General features: G+C 39.6%; 1 long non-coding RNA gene across 1 annotated transcript; it reads right to left on the reverse strand.

Moving 5' to 3' along the window:
• Positions 1-394: 394 nt before the first annotated feature.
• Positions 395-13,097, reverse strand: LOC146572626 (uncharacterized). The gene is made up of 5 exons (XR_014892925.1): positions 13,026-13,097; positions 12,321-12,440; positions 1,522-1,556; positions 1,233-1,317; positions 395-558 (listed from the first exon to the last, which is right to left on the reverse strand). It is a non-coding gene; the product is annotated as an uncharacterized LOC146572626 (long non-coding RNA).
• Between the last annotated feature and the right edge of the window lie 9,338 nt (positions 13,098-22,435).

Below are 22,435 nucleotides of genomic sequence, written 5' to 3' on the forward strand. Positions count from 1 at the left end.
GCAGGTAAAATGTTTCAGATGTTACAGATAACTGTGTTCTAGCCACCTCTCAGTGTCTGCGTGTCTCTGCTTAAGGCACTAATCACTGCAAAGTCAGCAGCAGCAGCAGGTGGCGATCTGTGTGTCTGCAGCCTTTTAGAGCTGATGAGCCTCCAGAGCTTCAGACTGATGGCTCCACTCACTCTGCCTGCTCTGGGACTAATAATTTCCTGTGATTTGGGAATGTTGTGTCATAGGCATTACAGCCTGTTAATTAATCTTGCATGTAGAGCATTTGTGGGGTTGTGTCATCACTATTCAATCTGATAGAGGTGGACGTCTTTTGCTTTAGTGCACGCGAAGTAGAGAAAATGTCTGTATAACCTTCAAGCAACGTTTGCTTTTGTCTCTCTCCACCATCTCTCTCTTTCCCTGTCTGTCTCGCTCTTTATGTCCGTCCATGTTTCTCTCTCTTAATTGTTTCCAGAGTGTTTGTTTGGAAATTCGTTGAGTTCTCCATCACACGCAACCAGGATCGCAGCCAAGGCATTCCCCTCTGTAGTGACACACACACAAACACTTACACAGAGAAAATGCAACATTAAATCCTTCAATTCCACTCTTGTGATGTCACTATATGGCCAGTGTGTATGTGTAAGACTGTGCCTGCGTGTAAGTGTGTTAGTTAGTGTTGCATGTACCTGCCTGTTGGTATTAAGCGCATATATGAGGAGGGAATACTGATAATCCTTTTTGAAAATATATATAATTAGGCAGGATTTCTTTTTGAACACAGACACACACATGAAATGTTTTTGTTTCCATCGCTTCAGAGTGATGGAAACTGGCACTGAGATCACATTAATTTGCTAAAGACTTCCATAACCCAAAGTTTAAACAACTGAAAACTAACTCTACCCTTGATTTGCCAGCATGTAGCTATTATTTTACAGGCCCATAATCTACAGTATAATGCTGTCAGCTGTTGAGTTGCCATTATACTGTTATTTTAGCTTCCCTCTGTAAACAGTTTATTATTGTAAACTCTATTAAAGTCCTGTAGATCCATAAAAATGCCATTTCTCAGTCTGAACATGGTCTCCTGCATTTCCTCACTGTTCACTCTGTATTTTTTTTTGCCTTCTTTAAATATGACAAGATATCAGGGATATCTAATGCATTTCCCCTGCTCCCTATATGACTGTCACAGGAATACTGGTATATTAATTTTATCACCTGCTGGTTGTACTCACCAAATGTGGTAAAACTCTGGTGTCATCTTCCTGGTCAAAACCAGCCACAATATGACCAAAAACAGACTTTGAAGCTGTTTCCACTCTGAATAAGAACACAAGAAGACAAGAAAGTCTAACAAGGATTTTCCAGGCTACGTTTAAGAAGTACCTCAAACTGAGGTTTGGTAACCGTGACGAGACATTGAGAGAAGACCAGAGAACAGTTAGTCAATGTTGAAATAGTTGCTGAGGAATTATTTGTTACAGGAGCCTCTGTCATGGTGGCCCACAGCTAGCTAATCCTTACCACTGTTCTTGGTCACACAACCACAGGAAACCACACTGCAACAATGAAAAGAACAACAAAAACACAATTAGACTCAAGTAAATGTTTTAAACAGTTGTCCACAACGGAAGTGTTTCTGTTGTTATTGCATTTAACTAAAACTAAAAACTGAAACGAGATGTGAAAAAAACATTTTAGTTGACTAAAATATAAATAAAAACTAGACCTTTATAAACTAAAAGAAAAATATAAAGGAAATAGTAATAAGTTAAGTATTTGTTAATTAATTTATTATCCCAACTTACCTGATGAGGCATTCATGGGCATGTTTCATGGCCACATGTAAAATAAGTATTTTGGTGAGTTTGTTTTAAAGAATATCTCCATCCTATTGAAGAAATACTGGCCAATCAAAAGCCCACAAACAACAATATGGTGCACAGTCTGATGTTAACAAAGGAAATAAAGATGCACACGTTTGATGTTGCAAAATCTCACTTTTCTCCACATGTAAAAACAAACATTTAAAAACATGAGCAGTTTTTCAAGTTTACGGGTTTGCATATGACGAAAGGCTGAAATGTATAGAAATATATAGAAAAGGCTACATTTACCAAAATACCTGTGCACACGTGGACTAAGCCTGAGAGTTTGGATGTTTGCGAGACTGACAGCCAGCCCCCTTTAACTCTTTTTTATTAGAAAACATTTACTGATTTTCCTAAAAATTGCCTCCATGATATGCCCTTAATACGAAAAGACTAAAACTAACACTGGCACTATTAAAAAAACTATTACTTTTCAAACAATAAAAACATACTCTAGTAACTTATTAAATTAAAAGGCTCCAGCTGCCTAGGTAACCCACTAATGTATTTACCACCCCTTCTTATAAACCGTATTCAGTGCTGTCATTGGAAGTCGCTTCAGTCACTCACCTGATAGGTAAGAAAAGTTTAACTCACACACACGTTGAATATAACTCACAGTCTGTGTTTATTTCACTCGTTTTTGGTTGAAGTTGTTGAATGTCGTTGCTTTCTGTGATTTGTCATCACCACGTTTCTGCAAATTTCTACTTATGCGAATGCCCTTTAACTTCAACATTTACCTACATTACATTTTGCAGTTGAAAAAAATTCATGAAGTCGTAGAATTCCTTTATGATTTTTGGTAAGAGTTTGTTGATATTGTCATATGATAGCTGTGTGTCAGGCAGAAATTGGACCCAAATACAGGACCTGGAGACAGAATGTGAACTCAAAAGATAGCTTTAATGCTGAAGTCTTTCCAAAAATGCAAAACAATGACAGACCTGGATCTACAAAGCCAAAATTTATGATTTTTCCAGGGAAACACAGAAAAGGAAGACACACAGCCACGCGACAAGGGACAAGGGGAGACCCAGACAATAAATACACACAATATGACAACGGGAGATGAAATAAGTGAGAGAACAGCTGACATTATTTGCAAAAGAAGGAGATAAGGAAGCAAAACTAAAGTGCAAGTGATAGAATAAAACAGGAAATAACTAGCATCAAAACAGAAATTCAGACATCCAAAATTGACACAAAGAGACTAAAGACAGACACTTAGGACTGGAGGAACAGGAAGGGATAACAAAAGGAAACTAACAAACCCACTGTCAACAACTGCTAAGCAAGGAACTAAAGGCGCAGAATAACAAAAAGCTCATAAGCACAAGGAAACACATAATAATTAACAGACAACTATGCAGCTCAAACATAAATCCCAACTCTTAAAACCGAAAAGAAATCATGAACTACAAAAAACACAAAACACGATACTCGCAGTGTTTTTTCCTCAGAGGTTTCATCATCTGGTTACTTTTACAGTTTGTTACAGTTTATTTTAAACCTTTACTCCAAAATGTCTGAATTTATTGATCCATATTGTGGGGTCGTCCCAACAATGGGACCATCCAATACACACACACACACACACACACACACACACACACACACACACACACACCAGACCCTGGTGTTTGTGTTTGTGTTGTCATAGTAATGCCACTTGCTCTTTGTGTCTCTGCGGTTGCAGTGGAAAAAGGTGAGAGCACCACCCTTCCCTTTCCTCTTCTGACAATGCTGTGCCTTCGCCACCATTAATCTCCTCCCTTTTCTCTACTCCGCCTTCTTACCTTTTTACTTCTTTTTTTTAACTATCAGAAACTTCTCAAGTGACATCTTCAAAGCTTCTCTCCCGCTCATCCTCCTTCAACCACCCAGAGACAAATATTAGGGTTTCTTTCATTTGCATTCCTTACCAACTGTGCACTTCCCTCATCGTGTTTCATTGAGGCAATAGGTCAATAGGTCACAGCATACACTCTCAGCAGGAACTCCATTTCCTATCATCCACTTCACGCTGAGCTGAACCTGTCCTCATGCTGCGGTGGGATAAAACCTCAGGAGTGAATGATGAGATCTGACACATTAGAAAAGAGACATAAGGATATACTGAGTGAGACGTGGATGTGGCGAGAGATATGAAGTGGGACGAAGGAATAGGAGGCGGACAGAGGGGAACAGAGAGGGGAGGTGGTGGTGGTCGGAAAGCAGAGAAGGAGGGCTGTGAGGGAAGGGTGGGATGTGAGGTGCTTTCCCAGTTCTGGTCTTGAATTCATTGTTTGACAAACATGTGGTCTGAATTTTGTTTTGAGGCAAAAGAAAGACGAGATTACACAGTAGTGCTCAACACACAGGTCACACACCGCATGGATGCACACTCTCTGCATACATGATTGTTGGCTCGCTCCCTTGGTGGATTCGGGGTGGCTTGGACCTCCTTCTTATCGAGGGGGTGCTGTTGGGTGGTTCTTGGAAACCCGGGACCCTGGGACCCTGTTCTTGACTCATACCAGGGTGACCAACCTCCGGTCCTGTGGGATTTTGGCCGTGGGCACCCAATCAGGGGCGTCCCTCCTTCTCCTGCTGGAATGGTTGTGTGAATCTCATCGACATGTGTGGTGTCAGGTCTTCGGTACTCTTGGGGGCTGCAAATTTTCAAATGTATTTCAATAAAGCTTAGCATGTTTTTCAAAACATAATTTTATGTATTTCCAGCTTATCTATCCATCATCTGATTCCCGTAACGCAGCTGTCAGGTAAAACCCCCTGATAGGTGGAGACATGGTTGTTTAGGAGAGCTAATTGGGTAATGGTTCTTTTCCCAGATCTTTCATCACTTCTTTGCTCATCTGGTTTCAATCGTCCAAAAAGAGAGAAAAAACAAAAAATATTGCCTCAGCTTACTGACTTGCTCCATTTTTTTCTTTTCCTTTCTTTTGCTACTTTTTTCATTTTCTGTCATCTTCTCCTTTGTGTAAAATAGGGTGGGGGTGGGGGGGGGGGGGGCAATGGCGTGTCCAGCGGGGTGGCCTGGGGGGGCACAGGCCACCCCCCAAACCAGACTGGCCACCCCAGGTGCCACCCCAAAGGCAAAACAATAAAATTCAATCAAATATCAAATGTCCGATTATGTTTTCACGGTGACGCTCAGATATCCGAGTGTAAGTGAATGCAGCATCGCTTCTGCGCTATGCGCATCACGTTAGCAAAGGTAGGAGAGCCAAGCGCGAAAGACGGCACTGCAGGAAACAATTTTTCGGTGAAAGAAAATGAGGACAGAATAAATGTCCCGGTAAGTAATATCAAGTTTGTTGAGTTTAGTAAACTTCGGTGAAATTAGAATACCAAGGAAAAAAATAACACTTAAAGAATTATTGCAGCTGTGGAATATTTCAGACAGTATGCTACTGAGGGCAGCTAACATAAGAGTTATGAGTTATAAGATATAATCTAAGTCGTAACATTGCTGTATGGAGCTGCAGATTTGGTTGCAGGTTAACATAGCTGGACTGGCCATCGGGCATACCGGGCATATCCCCAGTGACTTATTTTTTATTTTTTTTGTAATGGCATGAACAATGAGAGGTGGTGGATTGGCCAGATGCAGGTCGATGTGTAGAAATAACTCCGTTGTTTGGTGGTGGCTATGACGGGGCTTCCACAGAGGCAACAGGTGGATGAGGGAAGGGGAGGCAGGAGGAGAGACCCGAAGCAGCCGCCAGTCCGAGTGTCAGGTGAACTGAACTTCAGGTAAGAAGTTATGACCTGCAGTCTATCTGGGTCAGATATAAACCAAGTTTAGGTGGAGTTTATTTTCATGTTGCTGACTTTTTACTGTCAGTTGCAATAACTCATACTGCGTTCTAGCCAGTTTGAGGAGTTTTTATACAGCTGGGTGGGTGCTATGATGTTACTGATAGTGAACTTTATTTTATTCATAAGGTTAGTAGAGTTGCCAACGGCTCCTTAAAAAAATGGAATGGTCCCTCATTCAGAGAAAATATTACACGTTTCGTATTGAGCTGAGAAGAGACGCAGTTTGTCCCGGACTTTAGCTAGAATGGAAAAAAGACACAAAGCTGGATTTATTCTGTCTTTATGCTGCACAGCTGCCTCTTCTCTCATTCTCTCCCCCTCCCTCTCCTGTTGCTACTTCAATCATGAAACTGATCAATGATCAGCTGATCGGCTTTTCTCTCTTGTTTGTTTATCGCCCACTTTGCGCCAGAAAGAGGAAACCAGCGGATATTGCGCTAAACAACAGCAGCACGTTTAAGCTTGATCAGCTGTTGTTAGAATGTATTTAATATTAATTTCTAGTATCAGCTGATGTTTGCTGGAGCCACAGCTGTAAAGCTGCTGGTCATGATTTCTGTTTAGATATGTGGTGAGAGGGAAACATGAAGATTCTAGTCCTTAAGGACCCCGAAGCGCTTTACACTACATTCAGTCATTCACACACAGGTGATGGCAGCTACATTGTAACCACAGCTGCCCTGGGGCTCACTGACAGAGGCGAGGCCGGCCGACACTGGCGCCACCGGGCCCTCTGACCACCACCAGTAGGCAAACATGGGGTTAGTATCTTGCCCAAGGATATTTGGCATGCAGCCAGGAGGCAGCCTGGGATCGAACCACCGACCTTCTGATTAGTGGCATCCTTTGGAATGTTCATAGCAATTAGATCCAAGTCTTTCACATAGAAATCACTTGACAGCCTGTTAAAAGGAAAAAAGAGAATAATTTTTCAGTTGTGTTACAATCAGTTAACACATTTAAGTGTTATGTGTTCGGTGAAACACCATCAAGAAAGAAACTTTTGCTGCTCACTAAACAAACATTTTTCAGTCTGGAGATAGAATTAGGATGATTTATGTACTGCGTCATAGGGTTAAAGCAACATTAGTTATTCTAATGCAACAGAAATGCATTTCTCCATCAGCTTCTCTCATCACAAATCATCAGTTCTCCTTTTACATGTATGTCGCATGTCAGCAAAATCAAATATATTTTATAATTATTTTTTCCTCACTGTAATGCCGACATTCAAAGAGTTACCATAGAAACAATGTTATTGCTTTGTAATCCAAGATTTTCTTTGTGACACTTTTTAAAAAGGAACCCTGCCTCTTAAAGAAATCCTATAAATGGCATTATTAGAATAAAAACTTGAAAAATATATGTACCTGAGCATGATGTGAACAACAGTGAAAGCACACAGGAAATTATTCCAAATCAAGACGAGCCAAGAATGGCACAAAGTCATTGGTGTATGTGGAGCCACTGCTCCTGTGTGCCAGCTGAGTGTTTGCTGGAAAGTGCTATGCTTTCTGTCATCAGTTGTTTGATTTGAGCATATGGATCAAACTGTCTCTTTATGATAACATGTTAAGGATTAAGTTAAGGATCACCTATCTTAATATAGTCTGAGCAAATATTTGGACCATGAGATAACCATCGGTTTACCAACTTTTCGCGACGTCTAGTTCTGGTTGAAAAATAGTTCCAAAATAAAAGTTGTACCAATGTCAGAAATGTGACCTCAACACTGGTTTGAAGTACTTCTTCAAAGTCACCTGGACATCCTTGTTAGACTTCCCAGCAAGATAATTTTTTAGAAAACATTAGAATGAAACAAAATGTAAAAAAAAGAAAGAAGAAAAAAAAAATTCTTTATATAAAAAATGAAAAAGAGAAAAAAACAGACCTCAGTCTCACAATCACAAGCTTTTCCTGTTCTGCTGAGTTAATTGGCTTCACATCCAAACTGCAGCATCCCTGTGCTTACAATGAGGACCAACTATTCACTGTATGACATCTGTCTAATGCTTTAAGTTCAGCATGCAATAAACGAGACTTCATTTAAATGTACATAAATGCCAAAATGGGTTAAACAGTTGCATGTGTATAAGAAACAGGCCAAAGTAATGCTAGTCTGTAGTCCATGCACTAACTAGATTATTTGTCTTCAAAAACAATCCATATGCTCAATAATCCAAACTATAATTCTTACTTTTAAATAGCATCATCTGACTAGAGCTCTAATCTATGTGGAAACAACCTCAAGCATCAGTCCCGGTTATTAGTCCCGGTTTAATCAGAGAGATAACATCCCTATTTCAACCATGTGTGTGAGTCGCCCTCTACTCTTAAAAAAATCCAACACATGAAACCATTACTCACACATCTGTTGCCCACTGTTTGGCTGCCTTCCTTGTATTTATATCTGCCTGAGCAGACTGCTAACCTAACTGAATTGCTCTATGATCTGGTGTAGTGACTGTTAGTTCACTGCCAGTAGCAGTACCTGGTACTGTATAAGGGATGGGGACTGTCTATCACTTCCCTTACCTTCCATAACTGGAAGAATCTCTTAAGGACTAAGGGACTTAATGTGAGCGACCCAGGTTGCACTGCACATGCAAAGTAATGGCAGACTTTGTAGCTCATCATAGGTATTAAACAATATAATCATTCATTTTACCAGCATGCTTTCGTAATAAAGGACATTTATATTAAGACCCACAAGTTGAAATAGTTGGGGTTGCTTTTATGTAAAAATGACAAAATATGTCCAGTAGATGTTGAAATTAGAAGTTAGAGCAGCTTTAGCTGCAATAAGCTGCAGACAAATTTGTGAAATGGAATGTCTGGGCATGGTTGAAGGATTTGATTGGGATCATTAGAAACATGAGGACAGGGAACAGTAAAGCTCCACACACTCCTACTTCACCTTCAATTTTAGGGCTTGATGAAGATCTAACTATCCATCTATCTCAGACATTACTAATCTCAGTCTTACGAAGTGTGATCATTGTGCAAGCGGTGCAGAGAAAATGCCGTTTAAGTTATTGGTGAAACATTAGTGGTTTTCTACATTTTATTCCCTCGAGACTCTCATTCAAGTCTCGATTGCAGAGCTACCAAAAGAATGAAGGTGAAGCTCAAAGAACCTCCTGTAATTCAGTGGGTGATATTTGGAAATTGCATCAAGCTTAATCCCAAGAATGACTCAGTGTAAGAGCACAGCTCTAAATCCCCTGAGGAGCAATAAGCAAAGGAGAGGAGATGAAAACTTGGAAAGACTTTTGCTAAGTGTTATGAGATTTTGGATGGGAGGTGGGGATTTCTCAAGGGTCCTTTTAGGACACCGTCTTTTTTAACCTATTATCAAAGTTATTTGTATCATATCAGGATCCAGTCTCATCATTGGAAGCAATTTCCTCCAGAGAGCAGGAACATTAGGAGGGGAAATTTTGTTAAAAATTGATCTGCATACTTTAAATTGCTTGTAATCCATCATGTTTAACAATACTTTGTTGAAAAGTTAAAGAACAACAAAGTATCAAGAGTAGAAAAAGCTTTGGCTGTATGCACCTGTGTGTGACTTTTTGTATACATCCTTGTCTAAATCCCATCAAGCACAAGTGTACGGCGGAGCGTCCGAGCTGTGAATATTCATAGGCCGCTATAAGTGGTTATGAATGTGTTGAAAGTGATTTTGAATAGCCACATTATGAATCATGCCCAGCAAAGGAGCTCATTCAGAAGCATCTGTTGCCTGATGCTGTTGCTGCCAAATGTGTGTGTGTGTGTGTGTGTGTGTATGTGTGTGTGTGTGTGTGTGTGTGTGTGTTAGTCACAAACAGTGAGCACATGTGTGTGTATTGGAGAGTTTGTGTTCTTCTATATATTGTATTCATTGTGCTCTGCATGGGGAGTGCTCTGTGGAAGCTGATGTGTGCCAAAAGGGGCCCGAAGCCCTGTAGGAGACCCTTATCTGCTCTCTGTGTGTATATGCGTGTGTGCGTGCACGTGTGTGGATGCATAGACTTTCTGTGCTGGTTCGGCTGAGGTTCGAAGCAAATGCCACTATTTGGTTTAGCGAAACTGTTGGTTCCCTATTCCCATGAAGTGTGTGTGTGTGTGTGTGTGTGTGTGTGTGTGTGTGTCTTAGTGCTTCAAAAGAAGAGGATATGAAAGGTGAATATCAGTCTTTGATGTAAAGCTTCCCACTGTTAAACTTCAGCTTCAATCAACATCTTCACTGCGGCACACACTCACACTCTCAGCAGCACAACAGCCACTGTTTCACATTAAAGACTTCACAATGGGAATTTTAAAAGAGTTAAAAGAGAACCGGCGAAAGAAAGGGAGAGTGAGGAAAAAAAGAGCCAAAATCGTCTTCTTCACCTGTTTCGAGCTGCCAGTGTGAGCGTGTGCGCTCGGACGCAGTGTTTGTTTACGTCTTGGTTTAGGTGCAGGGGCATTTGTGTTACTTGAATGTGGGGGCGCATGTGATCACACAGTAAATTTGGCAACAGACCACCAGTCTACCATCTGCTGCTAACGGAGCATGCAGAGTGCGTGCACCATATGCATGCACTCACACACACACACACACACCTGTCAATCCACTTTGCTTTGTGTGCGCAGTGCTCCGAAACACCACACTGACTAGGATTAATTGTGATTTATTCAGTTGGTTTCTGATTTCGGGTGAGGCAGCCTCCTCGAAAGGGTGGAAACCATCATTAAATCTGGCATCACCCCCAAACACACACACACACACACACACACACACACACACACACACACACACACACACATGCATACATAAAGACAATAACTCACTAACAATACAGCTGCTGTGTTGCATAACACTGAAAATGATTTCTGCATCTTCAAATGTATTATTTATTAGTACTGCGTGTGTGTGTGTGTGTGTGTGTGCGCGCATTGCATATGTATGGATGTATGTGTGTGTGTGTCCTCTTTAAAAAGGTGTCATAATAACTCCCTGCTGCTCAGACCTCAATTAACCCCCTGCAACTGCGCAGCAGAGAGACAGAGAAGGAGGAGGGCAGAGCGATGGATGCGTGGATGAAAGAAGTGATGGGATGATGACAGTGGATGAGGACTGACAGAGAGATTGAGAAAAGTGGATTTTGTGATTGGTAAATTTCTGTCTCTCAAAGGAGTCATATTCTTCCTGTCTGCTCTTTCATCCATCCATCTACCCCCGTGAACCCTGTCAGCCTGAGAGGCGCCTGGGGGCAGATGGAGAAAGTGAATTCAGCAGAGGGACTTGGACAATGGCGGGTTGAACCAGCTTTATAAACCCCAAACGTCGAGTGGACAGCCTGTGAAAGACGCTAGCCTCAAGGCTTGCAGAAATACTAACCATTCACACACACACACACACACACACACACTAAGATAGAGGAGGAAAAGCAAAAGAGCTCTTTCTTCTTTATATTGATAATAAAAGCTATCAAGGCAAGGCCATTTCACAAAAAGTAGCTTGGGACAATCTGAGAAAATCTGGCCTATAGCCTTTGGCTTGAGCGTGAATGTGACCCTGAAGATGGCAGTAACTTAGATGGAGTGAGAAGAAAGTGACTGCGAGCGACTGTAAGCAAAAATCAACTCATATGCCGCCTGATAAAGCCAATAGAGTGTCCATTTGTGGCACTCTCATCCTATTTCAACTTTGCTCAGAGTCTTCGTTCGATTTGTCGTCTCATAAAGCTGATAGAGGGAAAGTAATGAACTTTTATCCCATTAGCTTCTCTGGCGTCATCACTCTCCTGCCCTCAGCAGTCTTGCCAATAAAACTTATTTGAGCTGAGGACAGCAAACACAAGAGGAGACAAACAGGGGCGCACATACAGACGCATGTAACTACAGCCACGCATGGGACACACATGAATCTGCTCAAAATCAAAGTTAATGTATGAGCGGGCATCTCTGAATTAAATATACACACAAAAATGCACAGAGATGCATTCACATGGACACGCACACACACATACACACACACATTGACACCAAGGGGAGACGAGGGTCAGACAGGACTGATTGTCTCTTCCAGTCGCTCCAGAGAGCATATTGATTTTTCCCACACTCCTCTTTCTACACACCTCCCTCTCATTCTCTCGCCTCTGCTCCCTTTTACTCCAAAGGAACCTTCATATTTTTCTTTCCCTCCCTTTCTCTGTCCTGCTCTCTTCCTTTTCTTAAACCTTCTCTCTTGCTTCCAAAACGCCAATCTGTCAGATCGCTTCCTCTAAACCTTCGCACTGTTTGCTAATTTGATGTGTTTTCGGCCTCTTGCTTACTTACGGGACTCGGTCGCGCCTCAGGAACTGACCTTGATTTCACAACATTATAACACTAGAGTGCGACCACAGGAGGCCACGCATAGTACAGCAAGGACCATTTCAAAGGTCTTCATGATTTACAGATACTCCTTCATACTGATCTCTCACAGGATACAGACCTCCACGCATCATTCCTCGCATCTGACAGAAAACAGGCCTCGTCTATAAAGCTTAATCTGCAACAAGATTCCCGTCCTTGTCAGGGAATCATATACCGTGTCAGTATTTAAGAGTCTTTTCCTCAGCCCAGCTTGCAACCTGCTATAACTCATTCACTCACCTCTCCTGCTGTAGTGCTGTGTGGTACTCTGACATCACGCTGGGCCCAATTCATGGGGTTTGTGATACACAGAGCTCTTTGTGTTTCTGGATTTTCTTAGGTCTTTCTGTTCTTTGGCAGCTAAAGAGGGAAATAAAAAAAGAAAAAAAAAGCTTCAGCATGGACAAATCTTCTGACAAATTCCTAGATTATGCACAGCGTGATAAAACAATGACATATCTCCAGCACGGGACGCTGCTACTACAGTGCAGCGCGAGCGCACGTGTGAATGCGTGCGGTGTGAATATGAGTGCGTGTCAGAGACCAGTGTTTTATGGCACTGGTTATTAAGTCCATGTGGCTTTTCTCTACTTCAGCATCCTGGAAAAACAACGAGGGAAAGGAGAGAAAAGAAATGAAGAGAATTAATCTTCATTGTTCTTAATTCTTTCTTAGCTCAGAGAGAGCAGCGGCCTTTACTGTTCCTTATAATAATCAGTTCTGTCTGCTCCCACTTTCTCACTGCCATCTAGGCTACATCTTCCCCAATTTGGCGAGACAGGGGATATACTGTGTGGGATATATTGTATTTCCCTTTTAATCTCAAAATGGGTTCAGCAATGGATCCAGACAGATGTTTAATCTGTTGTCACAACAATGCCCCTCAACAAGCCAGCGCCGCATAACGCACAATTAGTTTCACACACATGTTTATTTTGTACTTACGGACTATTTTAGGATAATGGCAGTTGAGCTGTTTTGGTTCACGTTCACGGAAAAGCCACAGTCATGGTATCTGCGCTTAAACACACAAACACTGAGGGATCATTGTGTAAAAGGATTAGATGGCTGAGACTCCATTGTTGCACCACAAGCGGAAAAATGCAAGACTATCATGTCTGGTTCGATTTCTTCTGCTCTTGTTGCTTCACACAAACATTCAGATATATCAACCTGCTTCAGCATACAGACACAGGTAACACTCGACAGGTTAACCTCATGGGTTCACCGGCACTGAGGTTAAACTGTCTAAGAATACAGTGGCCAAGATATTCCGGGAGTCCAGGTAGAGAGAAGCTAGGATGACAAGTAAACCACTGAACTAACAGAAACATTTTTCAAAGGAAACTGACTGGATTAAACCAGTTATTAAACTACTGTAGTCATGAATGACTCTTTTTCTTTTCTTTTCTTTTCTTTTCAGATTTCAGCAAAAGCCTCTAAATGCCGCCTCCATCAAAAATGAGAAAATAATATCATGTAAAGGCTGTCAGTGTGCAATATACAAAGATCAAACGCTTTCACTTCAAAACCTGCTCAATCCCACAGAAACTCTTCTTCTCTGGCAAAAATGTCCCCAGCACAACCAATCAGAGGAGACTAATCAGATCATGTGACACTGAAGTAAGTTAAGTCCAATTTATGAGTTGAGATGGTTGGTTTATAATGTTGGCTCCCAACTTAATTTATATAACAGCACTTGTTTTGTGATTCTTTACTCTTCCTTTCTTTTGCCGTACATTATATTGTTGTTGATCAGTTTGTCCAGGGTTTCACTTTGAATTCCTTAGTGATTTTGCTACGGCTTTTTTACTTATAGTAAAAAAAAAAAGAACTGTAAAAACAGTTCAGATTAACATGACAGATTTTGTTAAAAAAACAATACACTTAAGACACATTTTTGGAAATGAGACATTTGATTCAGTGACTATCCTTTTCATTTTCATTTAGTTAAAAAGAACTTACTGAACCTGAACAAAGAAGCCCAATAACAAAAGCTTATTTAAAACAAAACGGCAGGCAGACTTAAGAGGTTTTTGAATCTGAACTCTTTCTTTGTTTTACTAAAACATAAACATCCTCTAGTAATAGGAAGGGAAGACAAAAGTAGTTTTGCGGTGTGGCTGTAGTTAAGCTGGTAAAGCAGGTTACTTTTCTATTGACAGGGATTTTGAGAGCTTGACTCTGAGCTTTACCGAAATTGAAGCGTCTTTGAACACAGCGCTGAAGGCCTGCTCTTTCTTTATGCACAGAGCTGAGTCAAATGGTCAGACACAGTCACTCCCATTAAAGCTGAAGGAGTTCAACTATATTTAACAAAGGGTCGAGCAGTTTCACTCACTTGTTGCTCACGTGTGTGGAGGTAAGAAAGAGCAGAACATCTAAGTGCGTCTTAACACGCTCAATTGCTTTCATTTGTCACCTTTTATAACTGCTGTGAATACAGGTCATACAAACTCTTCGAACAAGTATGCCCTACTTTCTCACAAAAGTGTCTCCCAAATGCTCAAAAGTGCATCAATGCACCAGAGTGTCCAAAGTGACTGTAGTGCTCTTTCCAATTATTTCCATAAAATTGTGAGCAACTGATGTGGAGAGATCAATGTGCTCATAATTAAGAAATCATCGATGAGTAATACAAGCAGTTTCTCAAATTATTCTCAATCGGCAACTATGAATTTGTGACATTGTGTTTGATACATTTATTAAATTATCATTAATTATAGTGCATTAATGTGTTATCAGAACCATCAGAACAGTTAGTCTTTAATGGTTTGGTTAATAAGAAACTTGTGACTGGTCCACGTACCAATTTATTTTGCTAAAATTCATGCTATGCTAGAAAGTAATAATTGACAGATGCTGAGCATGAAATATAAGTTACCTAAAGCAATATTTATCGGCAGTGACCCTAATAAAAAAAAAAAAAGTAATGTGAAGCAGTATTTATTATATACTGGAAACGTCTGTCAGCATGTTGTTAAAATATTCGGACCAATAAAACGGAGCACATTTGTCGATTTATGTTGATTCACAGTGTGATTTATAAGCAAATAAAAGCTGATTTTCCATCTCAGAAAAACATCCCAGTTATTACTCATACTGAGTAGTTTTCTCACTGTTTCTCTTTCGTTTCTGTTGTAGTGCATCCTGTAAATACATGTATGCTCTGCATTAGGTACAACTGTTCCAATAATATTAATTCTATTTTCCAGTCAATAAATGGCAGCAGCTGATTGCATTTAGGGATGTACATAATCTAGTTCAAACTGAGCATCGGAGTGGAGAAAAAGGTGATTCGAGTGACTTTGAATGTGGCTGCTGATGTCAGACACACTGGTGTGAGTGTTTCAGAAAGCTGTGATCTACTGGGAGTTTTGCCACACAACCGCCTTCAGATTTTACAGAGATTACTTCAAAAAAGAGAAAATATCCAGTGAGCAGCAGTAATGGTAAAGCAGCCTTGTTGATGTCAGAGGTCACAGGAGACTGTCCAGATTTGCTTTGAATTGATTAAGGGGCAAGTAGTTGAAATAAATACTTGTTGTAATCGATATATGCAGAAGAGCATCTCTGAATACACAGCATGTAAACCTTGAAGTAGATGGGCTAGAGCAACAGAAGACCACGCTGGGTGCCACTTCTGTGAGCTAAGTAGGGATGGGTACCGAAACGGTAGTAACCAGACCAAAAAGCAGCGCACATTTCGGTGCTTTTTTTTTTCCTGAGATGTCACACACTTTGGAATCTAGCCAATCATTTTACCTTTCCACGGATAGTAGGCGGGCCCAGGTACGTACGTTCTTTTAGAGCAGAGCTACAAATTAAAAATGCCCAAGGCGAAGCGGTCAAAAGTCTGTCTGTACTTCACAGCAAAAGATGCAAACTCAGCAGCCTGCAACAAGTGCTTTAAGGTGATACTGTGCAAAGGAGGTAACACCTCGAATCTGATGAAACACCTGGCGACGCATAGCGGTTTTTTAAAAGCACCGTATTCGATAACTTGCTGCAAGACCTTACACCAAGCACATCTACTGCGAGTGTGGCAAATCTCCATTAGTGAGTTAGCGAGTTAGCGCGGATTGCCCCGTGCGTGGGGCTGAACGGTGCTTATCATTTTGCAGAAAAAAAGAGACTGCTAAAAATAAAAACATAAGAGGTTTTTGGACAAAGTTTGTGTTCTCCATTCTTTAAGCACCGGTTTGAGCACTGTTTAAGCACCGGCACCGTTTTAAAAGTACCGATTTGGCACCGGTATCGGATAAAACCTAAACGATACCCATCCCTAGAGCTAAGAACAGGAAACTGAGGAATACAGTGCACATGGGCTCACCAAAGTTGAACAACAGAGGATGGAAGAAACACAAAAGCATGAATCCATCCTGCCATCCATCAGCAGCTCAGGCTTTTGGTGAAGATGCAATGGGTTGACAGATATTTTCTTGGCACTCTTTGGGCCCTTTAGTATTAGATGAGCATTTTTAAAACACCACAGTCTACCCGGGTATTGTTGCTAACCATATACATCCCTTTTTGAACACAGTGTACCCAACTTCTGTAATGTGCTGTGCTCAGATGGGGTCAGATGATATCATACTGGACCTCCACAGTCACCAGAATGCAGTCCAATAGAGATCCTTTGGGATGTGGAGAATGGAGCATCACAGATGTGCAGCCAACATTACTGTAAGTGAGAGATGGACCGATACTTCTATGGCACTTTCCTATTCTAATTTAGCACTAAAAGCTCATTCACCCAAACACACACACGTTTGTGGAACACTTTGTCATTCAGGCACACTCACTGTGTGATTAATGCACAGTTCAGTATCTTGCCCAAGGACACTTCAACATGTAGATTGGAGGAGCTGGGGATAGAACCACCACCCTGTTGATTAGTAGATGAACCTCCTAAGAAAAATTCTCTGCTCAATGCCATCATTTCAACATGGTACAACGCAGTACTAGCAAGGTGTAACGTATGCGTATATGTCCTTTTATTTAAAATGACAAACACTGAGGCAGATTTTAACATTCAATGATCTTTCAAGTGAAATATGATGAACAATTTTTCCCCCACTTAGCAAATTTAATTAGAAAAAATGATGACCCAGAATATGAGGAAGTCTGGAAAGGAGAAAGTAGAGTGGTTAATTCTGTATTCTTAGCTGATATTACCATAAAAGAAATAGTAGCAATTGTAGAAAACTTTAAAAATAAAAAAATCTACTGACTGTGATGGTATAGACATGATTATAATTAAAAAGACTTTAGACTGTATAAGTATTCCTCTTTGCTATATTTTTAATATCTCGTTACAATCAGGAGTATTTCCTGATCGAATGAAAGTGGCAAAAGTGATACCCTTATATAAATCAGGAGATAAGCATAGTTTTAACAACTATAGGCCAGTGTCTCTTTTGTCACAGTTTTCAAAAGTGCTTGAAAAACTTTTTGCGCAAAGACTTGATAGTTTTATTGAAAAAAATCAACTAATAAATGAAAATCAATTTGGATTTTGTAAAAATAGATCAACGGCATTAGCATTGTTGACTTTCATTGATGATATTTCATCTGCCACGCATAATAATAAATACACCGTTGGGGTATTCGTTGATTTGAAAAAAGCTTTTGACACGTTACAACATTTTATTTTGATTTCTAAATTGTATAATTATGGTGTGAGAGGAGTGGCATTGAATTGGTTAAGGAGTTATTTAGAAAATAGGTCGCATTCGGTTACATTTTATTTTATTTGCAGATGACACAAATTTTTATTGCTCTGGAGAGAATTTGAAAGATTTGGTTGAAATTATGATTTCTGACATGTTAAGATTTAAAAAATGGTTTGATGTAAATAAATTATCTTTGAATCTGACAAAAACGAAATTCATGATATTTGGCAATCGTGTAAAGGAGGAAGAAGTCATTGTGTCCATTAATGCAGAATTGATTGAAAGAGTTACTGAATTTCGCTTTTTGGGTGTAATAGTAGATGAAAATTTGACTTGGAAATCACATATTGAGTATATTAGAAAGAAGATGGTTAAAAACATTTATATTTTGTGAAATGTAAGAGATTTGTTAGACTACAAAACAATGCGCATTTTATATTTCTCATTGTTTTTCTCATACTTTAGTTACTGTGTCAAAGTTTGGGGAAATACATATGAGAATACTATAAAACCTCTAAACTTATTACAGAAGAAAGTGATACGAATGATTCATGACGTTAAATATAGAGAACATACAAATAAATTATTTATAAAATCGAAATTATTAAAATTAGGAGATTTAGTCAAACTACGGACACTATTAATTACGTTTAAGGCTAAAAGTAATATTTTGCCTTTTAAGTTACAAAGAGTATTTTTAATGTGTTCGGGGGGAGAAGACAGCAGAAGGAAATTTTATTTTAAGCGTCAGCTAGCTAGGACTACACAAAGATTAATGAGTCCAACGGTTAGGGGTATACGACTGTGGAACTCTCTTCATTATACTTGAAATGTGCAATTCACTTGTATTTTTATTTTTATTCCTATTTATTCTATTTATCCCCTTCGTATATTTTATTTATATTTGTCTCTGTATTTATATATGTGTGTGTATGTGTGTGTGTGTATATATATATATATAATATTCTGTAACTGTAACTTCTGTCGGTGCTGTGCTTTTTGGAAATCGAATTTCCCAGAGGAACCCACCCGAGGGATTAATAAAGTTCTATCTTATCTTATCTTATCTTATCTTATCTTATCTTATCATTATAATTTAAAGAATTGTATAAATTTACATTGTTTTAAAAAGTGTTACATGTCTAAAACGATAACTCAATATGAAGAATGTGAATGAAATTGGAGTTAATTGAAAAAGGATCCATTATTTTTTTGCCTCATTTATTTTATTTACTTATCTTTTCTCCTTGTTACTATGTGGAGTGGTATATTCTGATTGTAAATTTGTTGTTTGGTTTGAGTTAGGACCGGAGATAAATGTTAATGTTAGTTTGTTCCTTGATTTTTGGTGCCCACTTGCAATATAAGTTGGATTGTAGATAGGGGGCAGGGTTTAATAAGAATATTTTCTTCTTCCTGCGCCTTTTCACACATGGTTGCAGTGCTTTACTGATAGAAAGTGTGGTTGGTTTGCCTGAAAGAACTAACTGTGGAAACTGTTGTACCAAGTGTGAAATAAATAAATAAATGAAATGAAAATGAACAATGGCACACACCTAACATGAGAAACCAGACACGCCTTACTCGAGAGGCAGAAGAGTGGAGCATTTCCAACATACCAGTCAATTCATGAGATCCTATTCACCCCCTGATTATTTCCCTGGGCCTTGGTGGCTGGGTGTGTTTGAGATAGACAACAGCCTCTCAGACCCATCACAACAAAGGTAACCAACCACTTACACACCTCAGGGCCTCAGTGTAGTTTCAATACACTTCATGAGCAGATCGCATCAGCACAAAACTGACAGTTGGGAGTGAAAGGAATCCAGGAGGAGGAGTTTCTGTTTTTCTAAAGTTTGTGTGTTTTGGTGTGGCACTGTGTGTTCATCCCTCTGTCTGTGTGTTTGTGTGTGTGTATCTCGGTGCAGCTGTGTAACCAGCCACTGTGTTGACAATGCCAGTCCAAACACAAACATCGTTGGTTTTTAATGATGTGATTATCAAGCAAAACACACAAACATAGACCGAAGAGAAACCCACAGCAGATTTGATTAATGTGGTTAATTAATACATACACGTAATAAACTGTTTAAAATTCCGTCTGTTTCTCTGTGTGTCTGTCTGCTGCATTGCAAAAACTTGTGCCTGTGCATAAATTAAAATTAGCAAGATGGGTATGAGTGTGCGCGTACTGTAAGGCACACTCTTTGCAGCATGTGTCTCAGTAGCAGCTGTCTGGAGGCCAGGTGGCTGAACTGACCTCCTACACCTTCAGCTTTACTGCATGGCCATAAACCAAAGATAACACAAACAGCTCCTAAATCAACAGGCTAGACTGATCAGCACCAACATCAGAGCTGACAGACAGATTCACATCTGATTAGCAGCTCTGCAAAACTCCAAACCAGACAGATTTCTTGAAGTGAATATTTCAGCAATAAGTCTTACGGTTTGACTCCATAATAAAAGCATGCTTCCTGTCCTTTTGTTTAGAGATATACACTGTTTGTTTTCCCTGGATTGTTTTCCAGTGTGAATCCCACTTTGTGGAAGTACAGTCCTATAAGAATAAATGCTTTTATATGACTCTGTGCAATTCTGGGCAAAACTAAGAACACCATTATGGCCTCCATAGAAATTTATAGGGTAAGTAGCAGCTTGATGCTGCTAACTGAATGCACTCAATTAATTGATTATCAGCAAGTGTGAGACCTCTATAAACCAGAAGTTTTTGGCCATTTGCTGGTGTAAAGCATTTAGATGTGTATTAACATAATGCCACAATGTGCCCAACAGTATATGTCCCAGTAAATTCACCCAAGGTCAGACTGTGCAATGTTCAGAGAAATAGTAAAATCCCAAAGAGCTTCATCTCAGATTCTACAATTCTCAGTTAGCATGTCAAGTTTTAAAGTTCTTGACAGTACAATTAGAAAGAAACTGAAAAAGCATGGCTTGGTTTGAAGGATTGCCACAAGGAAGACTCTTCAGCATAACGTAGATTTGCAAAGTTGTATCTGAACAAACCACAAGACTTCTGAAAAAAACATTCAGAAGGCCTCTGATGAGACCAAAGTGAAGATGTTTGGCTATAATTTACTCACCGTGGTTGGCAAAAACCAAACACAGCATATCAACACAAACAGTTCTTACCAGCTGTCAAGCACGTTGGTGGAGGGGTGAGGATTTTGGCTTGTTTTGCAGCCATAGGACCAGGAGGAACCTTGTTACTTGAGTCAACCATGAACTCCTCTGTATACCAAAGTATTCTAGGGTCAAAGGTGAGGCTGTCTGTCCTACAGCTATAACTTGGAATACACTGGATCAATCAACAGAACATTGAACCCAAGCACAGTAGCAAATCTACAAGTGTCAGATGTGTCATGTTCACTTGTTAATTCGGGCAGTTTGGTGGAATGTCATTCGTTAAAATTAAGCCTCTTCATTCGTGAAACTCATTATTTGTTTTGTTAATGCTCAAATGTATAATATTTAGAAAAATCGATATGTCTTTGTATGGTAGAGTTCGGTTAAATAATAAAAAATTGAAGTTCTCCAAACCCTGAAAAGATTTCAAGATGAATGTCAACTTTCTCACTTCAGGTAAGAAAAGCTCGCCGTTCTTGGTGCGTTATTGACATTTTCAAATCCTGACTACAGCAATTACTATGAACTTTTAAAAATGTGACCACTTTGAAAAGCTTCTTTGCTTGTGTTATATTTATTTAAGGTCTCCTTTCAAATTGAAAACCAAACAGCATAACTAACATTTAGTGTAGGCACACCACATTATACAATGTATCACAAATTAAATGCTAAATGTAGCCTAATGCTGCTCTGGCCTTGAGAGCTCAAATGCAATCTCAGAACGAACGGAGTAAACACAAGTCAATCAAGGAAACTGGCAAAAAGAAACAGTTTAATGCTGCCTGTTGAAATTATTTATCATCAAATGTGCCTTAAATATGCCATGTACGGTCACTGTGAACCTTATACTATTTATGGTATTTATTCATTATATTTACTGAACAAATGAGACACAGCTGTGTTTCATACTACACGCACTACAAGCTTACTTTTATGGTATGTTAATTTTAATGTTTCAAAGTATTTATTGTCTCTAACTGAACATCAAAAATGGAAAACTTTCCAAAAAGCAACAAGTCCAATGTCTGACCTTCACTTTTGGTAAACATCTCTAAGTTTTGGGCATCTGACCTCATGTGTATCACTAATTCATTCACAGTGAAGACTTCAGTTTAACATGCATTAGGAGTACTGTTGATTAAAAGCAAGCTAGCTGGCGTTGGTTCATAGCACATATTCTCCACAGCCTGGATGCTGCTGTGGTTGTTGATCTCATGTCATTAAAGTTAAGTACTGACAGTGCACTTCATGTAAACTTGGCTACTTATCACTGATGAATACTAATGCACTGAAAATAGCAAGTCTAAGTAGAAGGTGCATGATGAGTCTACAGCCATGTTAGTATGCTGTTAGCATGGAAGCAGGTGTAATGTTCAATATGCTGACAATCTGACTGTTATTGCTTGTTTCACCATGTATATATTTAATACCAGCAGCTAATGGGAATGTCATCATTTATATAAGAATTAACTCATTAAGAAAAGATTTAAAATATTAAAAGTTACCAATTCATCATGCAGTGTATCCAAAGCT

This window comes from Mchenga conophoros, linkage group LG6 (genome assembly GCF_057382185.1).
Source record: "Mchenga conophoros isolate Kocher_MC1m ecotype Shallow Benthic linkage group LG6, M_conophoros_male_GT1.1, whole genome shotgun sequence".
Taxonomy (NCBI): Eukaryota; Metazoa; Chordata; class Actinopteri; order Cichliformes; family Cichlidae; genus Mchenga; species Mchenga conophoros.